The 15,484-nt window shown below is 38.6% G+C and overlaps 1 protein-coding gene across 1 annotated transcript in view; it reads left to right on the forward strand.

Moving 5' to 3' along the window:
• LOC116420379 overlaps positions 1 to 15,484 on the forward strand; it is a 122,958-nt gene that overhangs the window by 87,292 nt on the left and 20,182 nt on the right. The window contains exon 3 of the mRNA XM_031945145.1: positions 3,934 to 4,106. The gene's annotated coding sequence lies outside the window, so the exon portion shown is untranslated. The remainder of the gene's footprint in view (positions 1 to 3,933; positions 4,107 to 15,484) is intronic.

Genomic DNA, 15,484 nt, shown 5'->3' on the forward strand with positions numbered 1-15,484 from the left:
TATATTGGATTTAACATATATTTTGACATGTATAACATATATTGGATTTCCTGCCATCTATGGGAGGGGGTGGGGGGGAAGGAGGGAAAGTGAAACACAAGGCTATGCAAGGGTCAATGTTGAGAAATTATCTGTACATATGTTTTGAAAATAAAAAGTTTTAATAAAAAAAGAAAAGAAAAAAATTAAATATGATCAGGAATAGGGAGCTTACTATGGGTCAAGGCTTCCCCTTCTCCCTCCATTTTTTTTCCCTCCATGGCTATAGCAGGGGAGTGTGGCTAGTGGCAAAAGGAAGCCATTTTGTGTGTGTGTGTGTGTGTGTGTGTGTGTGTGTGTGAACACCACCTTGGAGAAAAAAACAAGGCACTTGCCTCTTTCTCTTTTTATTTTCAACTCTAAATCCTCTCTTGACCTCCATTCTTTGCTCCCGCCAATTGAGAGGGCACAAAAGCAACAAGATGCTCATTTAAATGTGGGAAGGCACACACAACCTATTTCCCGTGATGTAAGGGGAGGTGGGGTGAGTTCCTTGTCCGATGGGGCTGAGCCCAGATTCAAAAATGGACTCCCCTCTCCTGGTACCTGGAGGCCTGTCTCCTTTCACCCAGCACAGACCAGCTCTCTGATTCACTAGAAAATATTGATTGAGTGAGTGAATAGTGGCTCAATGATTCACTTCTGCTTTATACAGCACCCCAAAACAGAGAGACAACCTAGAGCCCTTACTGAGGTTTGTGGGACAGTTAGGGATTCTGAGGTAAAACTGCTCTTGCCCTTCTGTTGGTTCTATCCTGGACCCTAGTGGAGGTGGTATGGAGGACAGATTCACAGGGGAAGGGGATGAGAGTAGGGACATGAACAAGACCCCAGGAGGTGTGAGGGAAGGTCCCTGAAATTGCTGGGGTGAAGGGTTGTGCTATTTACACTCTGATTTATATCCACCCTCTCCTTCACATCTGGAAGCCAAAAGGGAGCCATTGTTTTGGAGGTGGCCACAAAGTTTTCAGGTCCACCTCAGTGGGCTTCTCCTCTTTTGGGGGTCCCCATCCCATTAGCCCTTAGGAGCCATACCCACACAACTTAAAACAGGCTGTGCAGCCCCTGCTCCTTTTCTCCAAACCCATTCTCGAACCCAATAACCTCTTCCCAGAAAATCACTTTCTAGAAGCTATTAAGGAGTCTCTGTGGGTATGGAAAAGAGGGGCTCAGCTGCCCTTCTGTCCCCTAACAATCCACCCTCTAATTTTGGGGCACAGGCATCCAGATCAGAACCATCTCCTCTGTAGCTGCCACAGGACAAGGATGACTGCTCCAGGGCAGCAGTATAGTTTTTGGCTGCCTTGGAACTGGTAACCTCCACCAGGGGTACCACAACCCTACCTCACCTCCCACCAGCTCTTTCCACCAATCCCCGCCTTGTGGCTGGGTTGGCCACTGAGGCCTCTTTCTCACCCCCTCCCTACTCCATCTCTGCCTGAAGTTCTAGGGGCTAACCACCGCTACTGTCCCACTCCCATGGACTCTCTGGCTTGTGAGGCCTTAAATATGGTGGCTCCCCCAAGGCAAATACTGGAAACTCGTGAATTGTGGGGGGACTTAAACGTGGAAGCAATGGGGGTAAGTGGGGGCAGTGGAAGTGTCCTTTTATCCCTTTCCTTGCTAACTCTATGCTCTCCCAACACTGTTTCATATTTACCACTCCTGGTGTCTATTGTATCTCTTAATTTGGTCTGTAACCTCATCTCCTAAAGAAACCTACATTTTGTCAAAAAGAAGGGCCCTTGTAGTTTCTTCACATGACCAAACCCCAATATTTGGTGCCTACGCTCTCATTTGGTGCTAACCCCCCAACACACCATTTGGAACTAGAAATTGCTCTCCTTTTTCTGGAGATGGATAGTGGGAGAAGTGAAATCGTAAGGTTTTGTTTCCACAATTGAAAAGTTTCAGTCCTTTGCATGAACTGATGCTGAGTGAAGTGAGCAGAACCAGGAGATCGTTGTTCACGGCAACAACAAGATTATACGATGATCCATTCTGATGGACGTGGTTCCCTTCAACAATGAAATGATTCAGGCCAGTTGGAAAGATCTTGTGATCAAAAGAACCATCTACACCCAGAGAGAGGACTGCGGGAACTGAGGGTGGACTACAACATTATATTTTCACTCTTTCTGTTGTTGTTTGCTTGCATTTTACTTTTTTTCTCATTTTTTTCTTTTTGATTTGATTTTTCTTGTACAGCAAGAGAATTGTAGAAATCTGTATGCATATATTGGATTTAACATATATTTCTACCATGTTTAACATATATTGGACTACTTGCCATCTAGGGGAAGGTGATGGGAGAAGGTGGGGGACACTGGAACATATGGTTTTGCAGATGCTAATGTTGCAGAATTATCCATGCATATGTTTTAAAAAATAAAAAGCTTTAATGAAAAAAATAAAAATAAAAAAGTTTTAATCTCACAGCCTCCCTCTTCATTGCTATGGTGAAAAAGAATGTCATATAAGTTTTAGGGTCAGTGTATCCTGGCTGAAAAGAATTAAAAATTGTCTTAAGCATTGACTTAAGTCAGTGGTTCTCAAAGTATGGTCTAGAGAATCCTGGGGGATTTCTGAAACCCTTTTAAAGGGTCTACAAATTCAAAAATAGTTTTTATTTCCAATATGGTAAATGTCTATAAATATAATCCAGATAAACAAAAACTCTTTGGAGAGATTCTCAATAATTTTTAATAGGATAAAGATACTGAAAACAAAAGTTTGAGAACCACTGACTTAAGGAGTAGTCTTTAGTAGTAACTTAAGTAATTGCAGCTGCTGCTTGAGGGCAAACCGTCTGGCTTTACGCCCTGGCAAGAATAATTTTTAATTGAGCATGCTTAATAAACCTCATTCATATTAATTTCTCCCTTAAGGAGGAGACATTCACCATTTCTGAACATATCATGATGTGGTGAGGAGTGGGGGGAACATGGAAATATATTTTTTTAATTAACTATTTTTTAAATGAAAGGTTCTTATTTTTAAAACATATGCAAGGATAATTTTTCAACATAGCCTTGTGTTTCAGATTTTCCCCTTTCTCCCCACCCCTTACCCTAGATGGCAAGTAGTCCAATATATGTTATACATGTTAAAATATATGTTAAATCCAGTATATATGAACATATTTGTACAGTTATCAAGCCGCACAAGAAAGATCAGATCAAAAAGGAAAGACAATGACTAAGAAATGACTAAGAATGACTAAGAAAACAAAACGCAAGTGAACAACAACAAAAAGAGTGAAAATGCTGTGTTGTGATCTACCCTCAGTTCCCACAGTCTCTCTCTGGGTGCAGTGGCTCTCTTCATCCCAAGATCATTGGAACTGGTCTGAATCACCTCATTGCTGGAAAGAGCCACATCCATCACAATTGATCATTGTATATAGTCTTGATGTTGCCGTGTACAATGATATCCTGGTTCTGCTCATTTCACTCAGTATCAGTTCATGTAACTCTCTTGAGGCCTTTCTGAAATCATCCTCCTGATTGTTTCTTACAGAACAATGATATTCCATAACATTCATATCCCATAACTTATCCAGCCGTTCTCCAACTGATAGGCATTCTCTCTGTTTCCAGTTTCTTGCCACTATGAAAAGGGCTATGGTGCCTATTTCTTGCAAGAAATGTAATAAAGCCTTCTTCCACTCAGTCCAAGAATCAGGGTCTAAAGTTTGGATTTCTAACAATAGCATCTTTATTCTTGTCTTTTGCAGTTGATTCAAATGTTAATATGACTCTGAATAGCTTATGTTTACAGTTACTCTTCGAATGATATTGCTGTGACTGTATCCAAGATGGTTCTGCTCATTTTCCTCTGCATACCCTAGAGACTTTGTTTCAATAGTCAGTGACCAAAGTTTCCTATTTTCAGGTGGAAGATCATCCAAAGGATCCCATCCAGAGGAAGCTCAGTTTCCTAATATTTTGTTATCATGCAGCCCCTACCTTTGACCCGCTCTGTACCAAAGAGCTGAGTACTGAGACCCCGGTACTTCAACCCCAGGAAACCGCTGCCCAGATGAGGAGCATGGCCATAAGGAGTTGGTAAGGCTGCCTTATGGGAAAGGGCTAGACCTGGGGGAGTCTATCCACAAGATTGGATTTCCCTCTTCTAAAGGGCAGGCACGACCTTGGAATGGGAACTGAATTGTTGAGGATCCCAGTGCCAAAGAAAAGTGTTGTGAATGTGTGGATGGAACCTGGCAGGGAGGCCAGAGGGACTTCAGGTCTTTTTTTTCTCCCTCTTCCCATCCCCAGGCCTTCCTTTGTTCTATGTTCACCTATTCCATCATGGCTGCCCTCTCAGGCTAGATCCATGGTCTACCCTTTCACCCTCATTCAGTGGTTGACAGAATTGGCCAGGGAGCCAGCCCACGCTGTTTCATGGAACTCTTCTTTTGTTTATTTTTCTTTTCATTCTCTCTCCTTTTCTCTATTCCCCTCTCTTGCTCTTTGTGGATGAAACTTCATTCTTACTTAGAAGCAATAATGGGATTCTCAATTGCTCTTTACCACCTGGAAGCCCTCCTGGGCAGGATAGCTCAGTGGTTTCTACAAAGGCAGATTTTATACAGGATTCATAAGGGGCAAGGGAGGGAGAAGGTGGATACAAGGTCTGAGTGGTTTCCCCTGAGGAGCCCAAGGGTGCAGGATGATATGGATGTTCTCCAGTCTGTGGGAACAGTTCTGAAGTGAGTGTTTCAAATCCTAGGGGTCATTATTGGGTGGGGACAGGATCAGAGTTCTGTGACCAAGACTGGCTCTGCACTCCTGGGTTCGCTTTACTTACCCTACCTCAGGAGAGCGTTGTTAAATTTCCATAGGTTATTTCAAGCTGCATTGAGAGACTGACTTCTAGGTTGGGATCTGTTGGAGAAATGGTGGCTCTGAATGAGATCGTTAGTCTCTTCATTACACATGTCCTATTGAACGTGATGAAAATCATCATTTCCTTTCCCTGCCTCTTGCTGCTCTAGATGGTCTTCAGCCAGCAGGAATCTAGTACCAGGGGCCCCAACATACAAAAGCCCTTGGGGGGATTTGCCTGGACTCCAGCTGCCCCCGATGTCACAAGGAAGTAGTTTCTTTCTCCTTCCTTTCCGCTGAGCCTTCTGACGACCAGGAAGACTTGTCCAGCTCCTCACCCCAGGGGATGTGTTCTAGCAGATGACTCTTAAAAAGTGTGTGAGTGTTTCTGTCTGTCTGTGATGCAGCCTTGCTTCCTGCCTTTTTTTCTTCAATGTGGCCAGTCTTCCACCACTTTATCTGTGATGGAAGGAAGAGACGGGACAATTGGGTGCCTGTGGTAAGTGGGCTCCATCATTTGATAGCTCGTTTCTTTCTTTTTTTTCTCTGATGCTAATGCTGACTCTCCTTAAAAGGGTGGCTAGGATTTTCTCCCTTAATCTGGGAGCTGCTCTGCTAGCTTCTGAAACCAACAGCTGGGTGTTGGCTCTCTCTGGGGGCAGATGGCTCTCTCCATGCCAAGTCTATTGAAATTGGCCTGAATTGCCTCATTGTTGAAAAGAGCAAGTCCATCCCAGCTGATCATCACATAATCGTGCTGTTACTGTGTACGGTGTTCTCCTGGTTCTGCTCACGTCACTCAACAGCAGTTCATGTGAGTCTCTCCAGTATTTTCTGAAATCCGCCTGCTGATCTCTTCTCATAGAACAATTTTATTCTATTACATTCATATACCACAATTTATTCAGTCATTCCCCACCTGATGGCCCTCTACTCAATTTCCAATTCTTTGCCACTACAAAAAAGAGATTTTTACAAATAGTTTTGCACATGTGGATCCTTCCCCTCCTTTAGGATTTCCTTGGGACACAGGCCAAGAAATGTCACTGCTGGGTCAAAGGGCATGCAGAGTTTGATGGGCCTTAGGGCATAGTTCCAGATGGCTCTCTAGAATGGTTGGATCATTTCACAACTCCACCAACAAAGCATCAGTAATCCAGTTTTCCCACATCCCCTCCAACATTCAGCATTATCTTTTCCTGTCATTTTAGCCAATCTGACAGGTGTGAGTTGCTTCCTCAGAGTTATTTTAATTCACATTTCTCTAATCAATAGCGATTTAAAGCATTTGATCACATGACTATAGATGGCTTTAATTTCATCATCTGAAAATTGTCTGTTCATATCCTTGGACTTTTTATCCATTGGGCAATGACGTGTATTCTTGTAAATTTGACACAGTTCTTTATGTATTTTTGAAATGAGATCTTTATCAGAAATCTTAGCTTCAAAGATTTTTTCCCAGCTTTGTACTTCCCTTTTAATGTTGTTTCTGTTGGGTTTGTTTGTGCAAAAACTTTTTAATTGAATGTAATCAGAGTTGTCCATTTTACCCTAGCCTACAGACTTTGGGACCAAGAAAGTGCTTTGTAGAGGGACAGAGGAGAGAGATTCTTGAGCCTCATTATTGGTATTACAGAAAGGTTACAAAGACCAAGAATTTGCAGGGGAGAAATTAAGAAATGAGACTTTGGTAGTAACTCAGCAAATATACTACACAATGTATATGAAATATAGATTATTTATGAGCAACTATATGATGCTGTAGTAGTTATTGAGTGAAATACTAAGAAGTACAGAATTAGATACTTGATCTCTACTAAACTTGTGATCTAAGAGAGTTAGATGTCTATTTTAATGGCAAAATATAATTAAGGCAAATAGAAGAAAAAACATAAAACAATAAAGTTTTAATCCAAATGAAAAGCAAGCACCTTAAGGTCAACACAAAGAATTTATAACAAAGAATTAATACTCAGGTAGGTCAGTCAGCTAATGTGGAATGGGAATACTCTCCCTATTCAATTTTTCCATAAGCCAGTCAACTGTCATTGGCCATAAATTGACCACAGCCAGCGGTCTTGCAAAATGCAGGATTTTGGTCACAAGGAAGGCCCAGCATCAACAAATGTGTTGACTGCTGCAGGTCTCTCACCACTATTACAAAAGACGTCAAAGGGAACATATTATTGATGTGTCAGTATTATCTACATAGAAAGGAGAACAAGACAAAAAGAATGCATTCTCAATCCCAAAGAAAGGCTTAAATATGTGTCATTTCATCTTTGTTATCTGGAGAGCAAGGGCCATGTCTTGTAATTTTAATTTTTAAATAGATATTCCCCAGTTGTTTGGGCATTTATATTTTATTTTATTGGTCATGTTTACTTTTCTTGGCCTATATCCATAAAATTCTATGTTTCTTGGTTTCATCATAGTCATTGAATCATTTTTTATTGTAAGATTATTTTTATTACAACTTGTTGTATGAATCATGTTGGTATAGAAGAATAAGAGCAAAAGGGGAAAACCATGGGAGAGATTAAAAAAACAGAAAAAAGAAGTGAACAAAGAGTATCTTGATTTACATTCATTCACCTTAGGTCTTTTTCTGGATGCAGATGGTATTTTCTGTCTAAAGTCTGTTGGGATCTCCTTGGATCACTTAAACTAGTGTCTCTGTCATATTCTCTCTCTCTCTCTCTCTCTCTCTCTCTCTCTCTCTCTCTCTCTCCTTCCCTCCCTCACTTTCTCTTTCACTCTCTTTTTCTTTCTGAGTCTCTTCTTATTTTTCTTTCTCTCTACATCCATTTTTTCTATCCCTGTTTCTCTCTGAATCTGTCTATCTGTCTCTGTCTATGGCTTTCTTTCTCTTTTACTGTTTGTTTCTCTCTCTATTTCTTTGTCTTTCTCTCTTGTCTAATTCTCCGTGTTTTTCTGCCTTTGTTCCTTTCTCTCTTTTTTCCTGTCCCTTTCACTCTCTGACTCTTTCTCTTTCCCTCTGCCACTTCCTTTCTGTCCTTTTTTCTTGTCTGGTTTGCTGTGGCTCAGTCTTTCTGGCCCTGGCTCTATCTTTTCTTTTTCTCTCTATATTTTTTAATATTTCATTTTATCCCTTTCTTACTCTTTGACTCCCCCCTTCTCTCTGGGTCTGTCTATCTGTCTGTCTGTCTGTCTGTCTCTCTCTCTCCCCCCCTCTTCTTCTTTGTTTGTATGATGCTCTTTACTTTCTCTAATTTTCTCTCTTTTACTCCCAGGCTCTCTCAATATCTCTGTCTTTTTCTGGCTCTCTCTGTCTCTGTCTGTCTCTCTTTGAATCTGGCTTGCTACCTTTGCCTCTGTCTCTTTCTGACTCTGCTTCTCTCTGTCCCTCCAAATCACTCTTTTTCTTTTCCACACTGTGTGTTTGTCTGTCTGTCTCTCTGCAAGAAAGAGACAAACAGTGAGGGAGACACACAGAGAGACAGAGATACAGAGAGACAGAGACAGAGACAGAGAGAGAAGGAAAGATTGTGAGTGAGAAAAAGAATGGGAATCAGAGAGCCAGAGAGATAGTGAGAATGACAGACTGACAGAGAAAAGAAAAGATATTATCTGAGAAAAAAGAGAGACAGGGAAAAAGAGAGAAGCCAGAGAGGGAGGGAGATAGAAAGAGATAGAGCCAGAGAGAAAGAATAATAAATACAGGAATAAAAAGACATTGAGAAATTCAGAAAAACAGAAAAGAGAGAGAAAGAGAGGAATAGAGTCGGCAAATAAATAATAGAGACATAGTCAGTGAAAGAGAGCCATAGAGAGATAAAAAGAGAGTGAGAGAGACATAGAAATAGTCAGAGATAGCAAGCTAGAGTGAGCAAGAAAGAGAAAATCTGAGAGTCTCAAACATAGAGGGTGAGAGAGCCAGAAAGTGAAAAAGTGAAAGAGAAAGAGAGATAGAGGAAGAGAGAAACAGAGAAGAACAAGTGAAAAAGTAGGAGGGAGCTGGTGGTAGAGGGTGCATGTAGGTGTGTATATATGTGTATATAGATATTTGTGTGTGTGTGTGTGTGTGTGTTTGTGTGTGTAGTGGGGTATAGAGGGAGAGAGACAGCAAGAAAGGGACAGAGGGAGAGGGAAAGAGAGAGAAGGGGAAAAGGGAGAGGGAGAGAGGAATAGAGGGGAGGGAAGGAGGGGGGGGAAAGAAACAGGAGAGGGGAGAGGGAGGAAGAGGAGGAAATTTTGAAGACAACTAGGTTTTTCAGGAGATTGCCTAATCACAGATTTTGAGATGAGAGGGACCCTGGAAGTGATCTGGTAGCACCTCCTATTTTTTTCAAAATAATAAATGAAGAAACAGGTCTAGAGAAAGTAAATGGTTGGCTCAAGTGACTTGGTAGTAGATGGCAGAGCCAGGATTGAAATGCACGTGTTCTGATTCCTCATCCAGGGCCCATTAGGAGTGCAAGTCATATTCTTTGAGGATTGGTTTTTTAAATTAATCTATTTCATTAGTTTCTAATCAATTAATTAACAATTAATTACATTAATTTATCTCTCAATTTATTGATCAATTAATCGATCAATTAAATCCCCCATCAAGCCAAAATAGGTTTCACTTATTTATTAATTAATTGAATTAATTCAATTAGCTAATAATTAATTTGATAGAGCTAACAATTTGTTATTGATTTTTATCGGTAACGAATTAATTATATGAGTGATATTTAAATTGATTTTTGGTTAATTTATTTTGTATTTTTCTGTTTATTTAACACACATTGCTGCATGAATCATATTGAGAGAAAAAAATCAGAGCAAAAAGGAAAAACCATGGGAGAGATACATTAATAAATTAATAATTATTATTAATAAATTAATTATTATGTCATTAATTTCTAATAATTAATTACCAATTAATTTTATGAGTTGCCACTTGTTTTATTAACTTATCTCTCAATTTATCAATTGATCAACCAGTCAATCAATTACATTTCTTATCAAGTCAAAATAATTTTTGGTTATTTGTTAATTAATTAAATTTATTAATCTATTAACTAGTAATTAAATTAACAGATCCATCAGTTTCTTCATTATTGTTATTACTTCAGTAATTAGTTAATTTTATGATTCTTTTTTTTCTTTTTATGTTTATTTTAACAAACATTCTTTATGACTGAATTTGGAAGAGAAAAATCAAAGCAAAAGGGAAAAACCATGGGAGAGATAAAAATCACAGAAAAAGGAAGTGAACAGAGCATGTGGTGATTTCCATTCAGTCTTAGTTCTTATTCTAGGATGCAGATGGATTTCTGCCAAAGCTTTTTGGGATGCCTTGGATCCTGACCCACTAGTGGAACCGAGTCTTTCATAGTTGATCATGGCAATTTTACTGTTTTGGAAACAATGCATTTCTGCTTCTGCTTTTGGTTCAGCATCAGTCCATTCATCCTTTCCAGGCGTAGATCAGTTTTCAACATTTTAATATTCCAACCACATTCCACAACTCAGCTCCCAGTTGATGGCATCATCATTGTCAGTGCTTTGCTCAAAACAGCTCTACAAACACTCTTTCAATGTGTCTTTCCATCCTCTATGATTTCCTTGGACACAGGCCAGAAATGTCACTGCTGGGTCAAGGCATCAGAGTTTGATGGGCCTTAGGGCATAGTTCCAGATGGCTTTGTAGAATGGTTGGATATTTCACAACTCCCCAACAAAGTATCAGTATCCCAGTTTCCACATCCCTCCACATTTACCATTATCTTTTTCCGTCATTTAGCCAATCCACGTGTGAGGTGACACCTCAGAGTTTTTAAATTCACATTTCTCTAATCAATATGATTTTAGGCATTTTTACATGACTATAGATGCTTTTAATTTCATCACTGAAAATTGTCTGTTTGATCCTTTGACTATTTATTCACTGGGCAATATATTGTATTCTTTAAATTTGACACAGTTCTTTTTTTTTGAAATAGAGATGTTTTAACAGAGATGGCATTAGAATATTTAAATCTATTCGACAACATGGATTTAACAAAAAACTCAGAGAAAGCTTAGTATGTGTCATCTTCCTTTTAATATGGAAAGGACCATATCATTGTTTAAATTTTAAGGAAATAACTGTTTTCAATAATTGAAGTTGCTGATTTCATTAATGCTAGAACTCCTGTCCTATGCCTTTTTAATCCCAGCCTGCCTTTTCAGGTTGTATGATTCCAAGTGGCAGTTCTTGCCCACACCTGACACAATAGTACAGGTTTGGGACTGGATCCATCAATTTTGAGAACGGTGGAAAGATCCCGGGATCCTATTTAGATGGAAGGCTCTCTAGAGTCAGAGATGGAAACTTTTAATGTCTATTTTGCCCTTGGCTGTTACTGTATCAGCCCAGTGACCATCTCTTTTTTTTTTTTTTAAATTTAATAGCCTTTTATTTACAGGATATATACATGGTAACTTTACAGCATTTAACAAATGCAAACCTCTTTTCCAATTTTCACTCTTACCCCCTCCCCTAGATGCAGGATACCATAGATGTTAAATATATTAAAATATAACTAGATACACAATAAGTATACATAAAAATGTTATTTCTGTACATAAAGAATCAGACTCAAATATTGTACAATTAGCTGTGAAAATCAAATCAGGTGGGCATAAATATAGGATTGAGAATTCATTTTTTAATACCTTTTATTTAAGGATATATACATGGTAACTTACAGATTAAAATTGAAACCTCTTGTTCCAATTTTCATCTTACATCCCTAAATGGCAGGATAGTAGATGTTAAATATATTAAAATAACTTAGAATACACAATAAGTATACATGACCAAAACATTATTTTGCTGTCAAAAAGAATCAGACTCTGAATTATTGTACAATTATTGAAGAAATCAAAATGCAGGTGTGCATAAATATAGGATTGGAATTCAATTTATTTTTAGTCATCCCAGAGTTCTTTCTTAGGTATACTAATTCAGTTCATTACTGCTCCATTAAAATATTTGGTTGACTCGTTGCTGAGATGCCCTGATCCATCAGAACTGGTCATCATCTAGTATTATTTAGAAATATTAATTCCTGGTCCTGCTCATTTCCTCAGCATCAGTTCGTGTAAGTCTCTAGGCCTTTCTGAAATCATCCGTTGTCATTTCTAGAACAGTAATATTCCATAATTTTCATATACCACAATTTATTCAGCCATTCTCAACATGGACATCCATTCAGGTTTCCAGTTTCTAACACTACAAAAGGGCTTGCCACAAACATTCATGCAAAGATCCTTTCCTTCTTTATAATCTCTTTGGGATATAATCCCAGTAGTCTGTGGATCAAAGGGTATCCGTTTGATAACTTTTGAGCATATTCCAACTTCTCAAAATGGTTGGATTTGTTCAACTCCACCAACAATGCATCAATGTCCCAATTTTCCCGTCCCCTCAACAATCTCATTATTTTCCTGCCAGTGACCATCTCTTGAAGAATATTTCAGACTCTATGTTTCATTTTCCCAGCTCTCAGAGACAAATAATTTTAATTGTCTCTCATCTTATTCCAACTGGTTGTTCTGTTCATATTTTATATTTTCTTCCATTTCCTTCTTTTTAATTTTTAGATTCTTGACATCATAAGTCATTAACTTCCATTTATCTTGTTGCGTTTTAACGTATGATTTTCTTAAGTTAGTTTTGTTCTCTCTTGATTAATTCTGCATCCAAACTTTTGTTTTCCTCAGTGTTGTTTTTTTGCATTTAGAATTGTGATTTTTAAAAACAATTGGATTTCCTCAGTGTTTTAATTTTTAAAAAGTTTTGTAATTTAATTTTTTCTTTAAGATCTATTTGTCTTCAATCAGTTCTTGTCCTTTTCAACCTGCGCTCCCTTTGACACCAGGGCCTTTTACCAATATTTCTTCTGCATGTTTTATTTGCCTTTTCTTTCTTTTCTTTTTTTTTTTATTTGCCTTTTCAAATGCTGTATGATACTTCCCAGAATCCTCTTTGGGTTTGAGCCCAATTCATTTCAGCCTTTGAAATTTCTCCAATGGTTGGTTTGTTTTCTTATGAGTTGGTGTTTGCTATTCCTGTGACCATTAAGGTTCTTTTCCTTCCTTCCTTCCTTCCTTCCTTCCTTCCTTCCTCCTTCCTTCCTTCCTCCTCCCCTCCCTCTCCTCTCCTCAACCTCTCCTGAACCTCTCCCTCCCCTCCCTTCCCTCCCCTCCTCACTCTCCTTCCCTTTTCTCCCTCTCCCTTTCCCCTCCTCTTCTCCTCCTCTCTCCCTCTCTCTCCTCTTGATACAATTTCTTTCTCTGATCCATCTGCTTTCTCTGTACTCTGTCTCTTGTCTCTGTTTCCTCTTGCTCTCATTTTCCATGTATTTTTGAATACAAGTTGAATAAACTAATTCTTTCTCTTTTCAAAGTCTTTTCTAGAAGTGTTGGTACAAGTCCATTTATCCCAATTCCCTTTTCAAACTTCAGTTTAGTTCACTCACCTGTTGAAATCATTCATTCAGTACTTGTTATAAAGAACAGGTTGTAGATGTTGTGACGCTATTTCTCTCTCTCTCTCTCTCTCTCTCTCTCTCTCTCTCTCTCTCTCTCCCCCCCCTCACTGTTTTGTCTTTCTCTCTGTCTCTCTAGCTCCCTCTCTGTCACTCTTTTGTGCTCTCTCTATGATTCTTGCTCCCTTTTTCACTTTCTTTCAGATTCTCTCTTTTTGTCTCACTCTTTCTTTTTCTTTTACTCTCTCACATTGTCTCTCTCTGTCTCTTATCCTTTCTATTCTTCCCTCTCTCTTTTTCTGTCTATATTTATTTCCGAGTCTTTTATTTCCTTTTTTCACTCTTTCTCTCACCCTCTGGCTCTCTTTCCCTCCCTCTGAAATTTTCTTTATCTCCTTTTCTCTCACTCTGACTCTTTCTGGCTTTCTCCCTCTTGCTCTGTCTTTGTCTCTATCTGTCTCTGTTTCTCTCTGTTTCTCTGACTCACTCTTTTTCTTTCTCTCCCTCTCTGGCTTCCAAACTCTCTTTGTTTCTGCCTCTCTTTGTCTGTCTGTCTCTCTCTCTGTCTCTGTCTCTGTCTCTGTCTGGTCTCTCCCTGACTTTCTCTATAAGTCTCTCTCTTTTTCTTTGACTGTGTTCCTTTTTCTGTCTCTTTCTCTGATGCCCAGACCATCTCTGTATCTCTCTCTCTCTCTATGTCTCTGTCTCTTGTTGGATCTGGCTTGCTACCTTTGACTCTGTCTCTGACTCTCCTTCGCTCTGTCCTCAAATCCTTTTTCTTCTCCTGTCTTACTCGTTTCTGACTTTCCCCTCTACTGTCTCTGTTCTCTCAAAAGGCAGAAACAGTGAAAAGCCACACACAACACAAAGCACAGAGGAAGATTAGTGTGAGTGGGGAAAATGAAACAGAAGCAAGATGTAGGCAGACAGTCAAGAAAGAAAGTATTTTCTGAGAAAGAAAAGGACATGGAAAAAGAGATGGCCAGAAAGGGCAGGAGAGATAGAGATAAAAGGAATAGAGGCCAGAAGAGTGAAAACAGAAGAAAAAAGGCATGAAATACAGAGAAACATGAAGAGAGAAGGAATAGAATCAGTAAATAAATAATAAGACAAGACGTGAGACAACCACAGAAAAAGGAAAAACAGACATATGTAAAGAGACAAAAGGCAGACTGAGGCAGACTCAGAATTGGCTACTAGACAACAAGAAATCCAACAAAGTAGAGGAAAAGAGAGAAAGAGAGAGAAGAGAGATTTAATTCATTTCTCCATCTCTAATTTAAATGTATATATTCACAATTAATTAACTTTAATTTTCCAATATTATGCACTGGATAGAAGACACTCAATTTTGATATTTAATACAATTCACTGACGGATATTAAACAAAATAGGAGAAATCTTTTTTTCTTTCTTTTTTTTTTTAAATTGAAATTGGAAGAAGAAAATGTATGAGACAGAAACTCTTTGTTGTTTGGGACCTCTGTGTGAGAAGAAAAGAGATGAAAAGAAGAGACACAAAAAACAGAGGAGGAAAAAATAGAGCGGACAAGGAAGGCAGGGAGAGAGCGAGGAGGAGAGAAAGTTAAGGACGACCAGGTTTTCGGTCATTGCTAATCACAGATTTTAAGGTGACAGGGACTGGAAGTGACTGTAGCACCTCCTATTTTTTTTAAAGAAACGGAGTCTAGAAAAAAGACTCTTTAATCCTTGGTAGTAAATGGCAAAAGGGTTCAAATCATTTTCTAATCAAGGCCCATTCAAGTGGGAAGTCACATTTTGGATTGGGTTTTTTTAAAACATCTATTTCATCAATTTCTAGTTAATTAATCACCAATTAATTTTATCGTTACCCTAATTTAATTCACAGTTAATTAAATCATCATCAGGCCAAAATAAATTATAATAAATTTATTAATCAATTGATTGGTTAACTAATGATTGATTCAATCAATTTATGAACCTATGATGATTAATCTGTTAGTAATTAATTTCATGATTAATTTTAATTAAATTTGTTGAATGATTTATTTTATTTTCTCTTTTTTTTCTTTTAAAACGTTTATAATCATGTCCTGAGAAAAAATCAGTGCAAAGAAGGAAAAACCATGGGAAAGTTCCTATAAA

The sequence above is a fragment of the Sarcophilus harrisii genome, chromosome X, assembly GCF_902635505.1.
Source record: "Sarcophilus harrisii chromosome X, mSarHar1.11, whole genome shotgun sequence".
In the NCBI taxonomy this organism is placed as follows: Eukaryota; Metazoa; Chordata; class Mammalia; order Dasyuromorphia; family Dasyuridae; genus Sarcophilus; species Sarcophilus harrisii.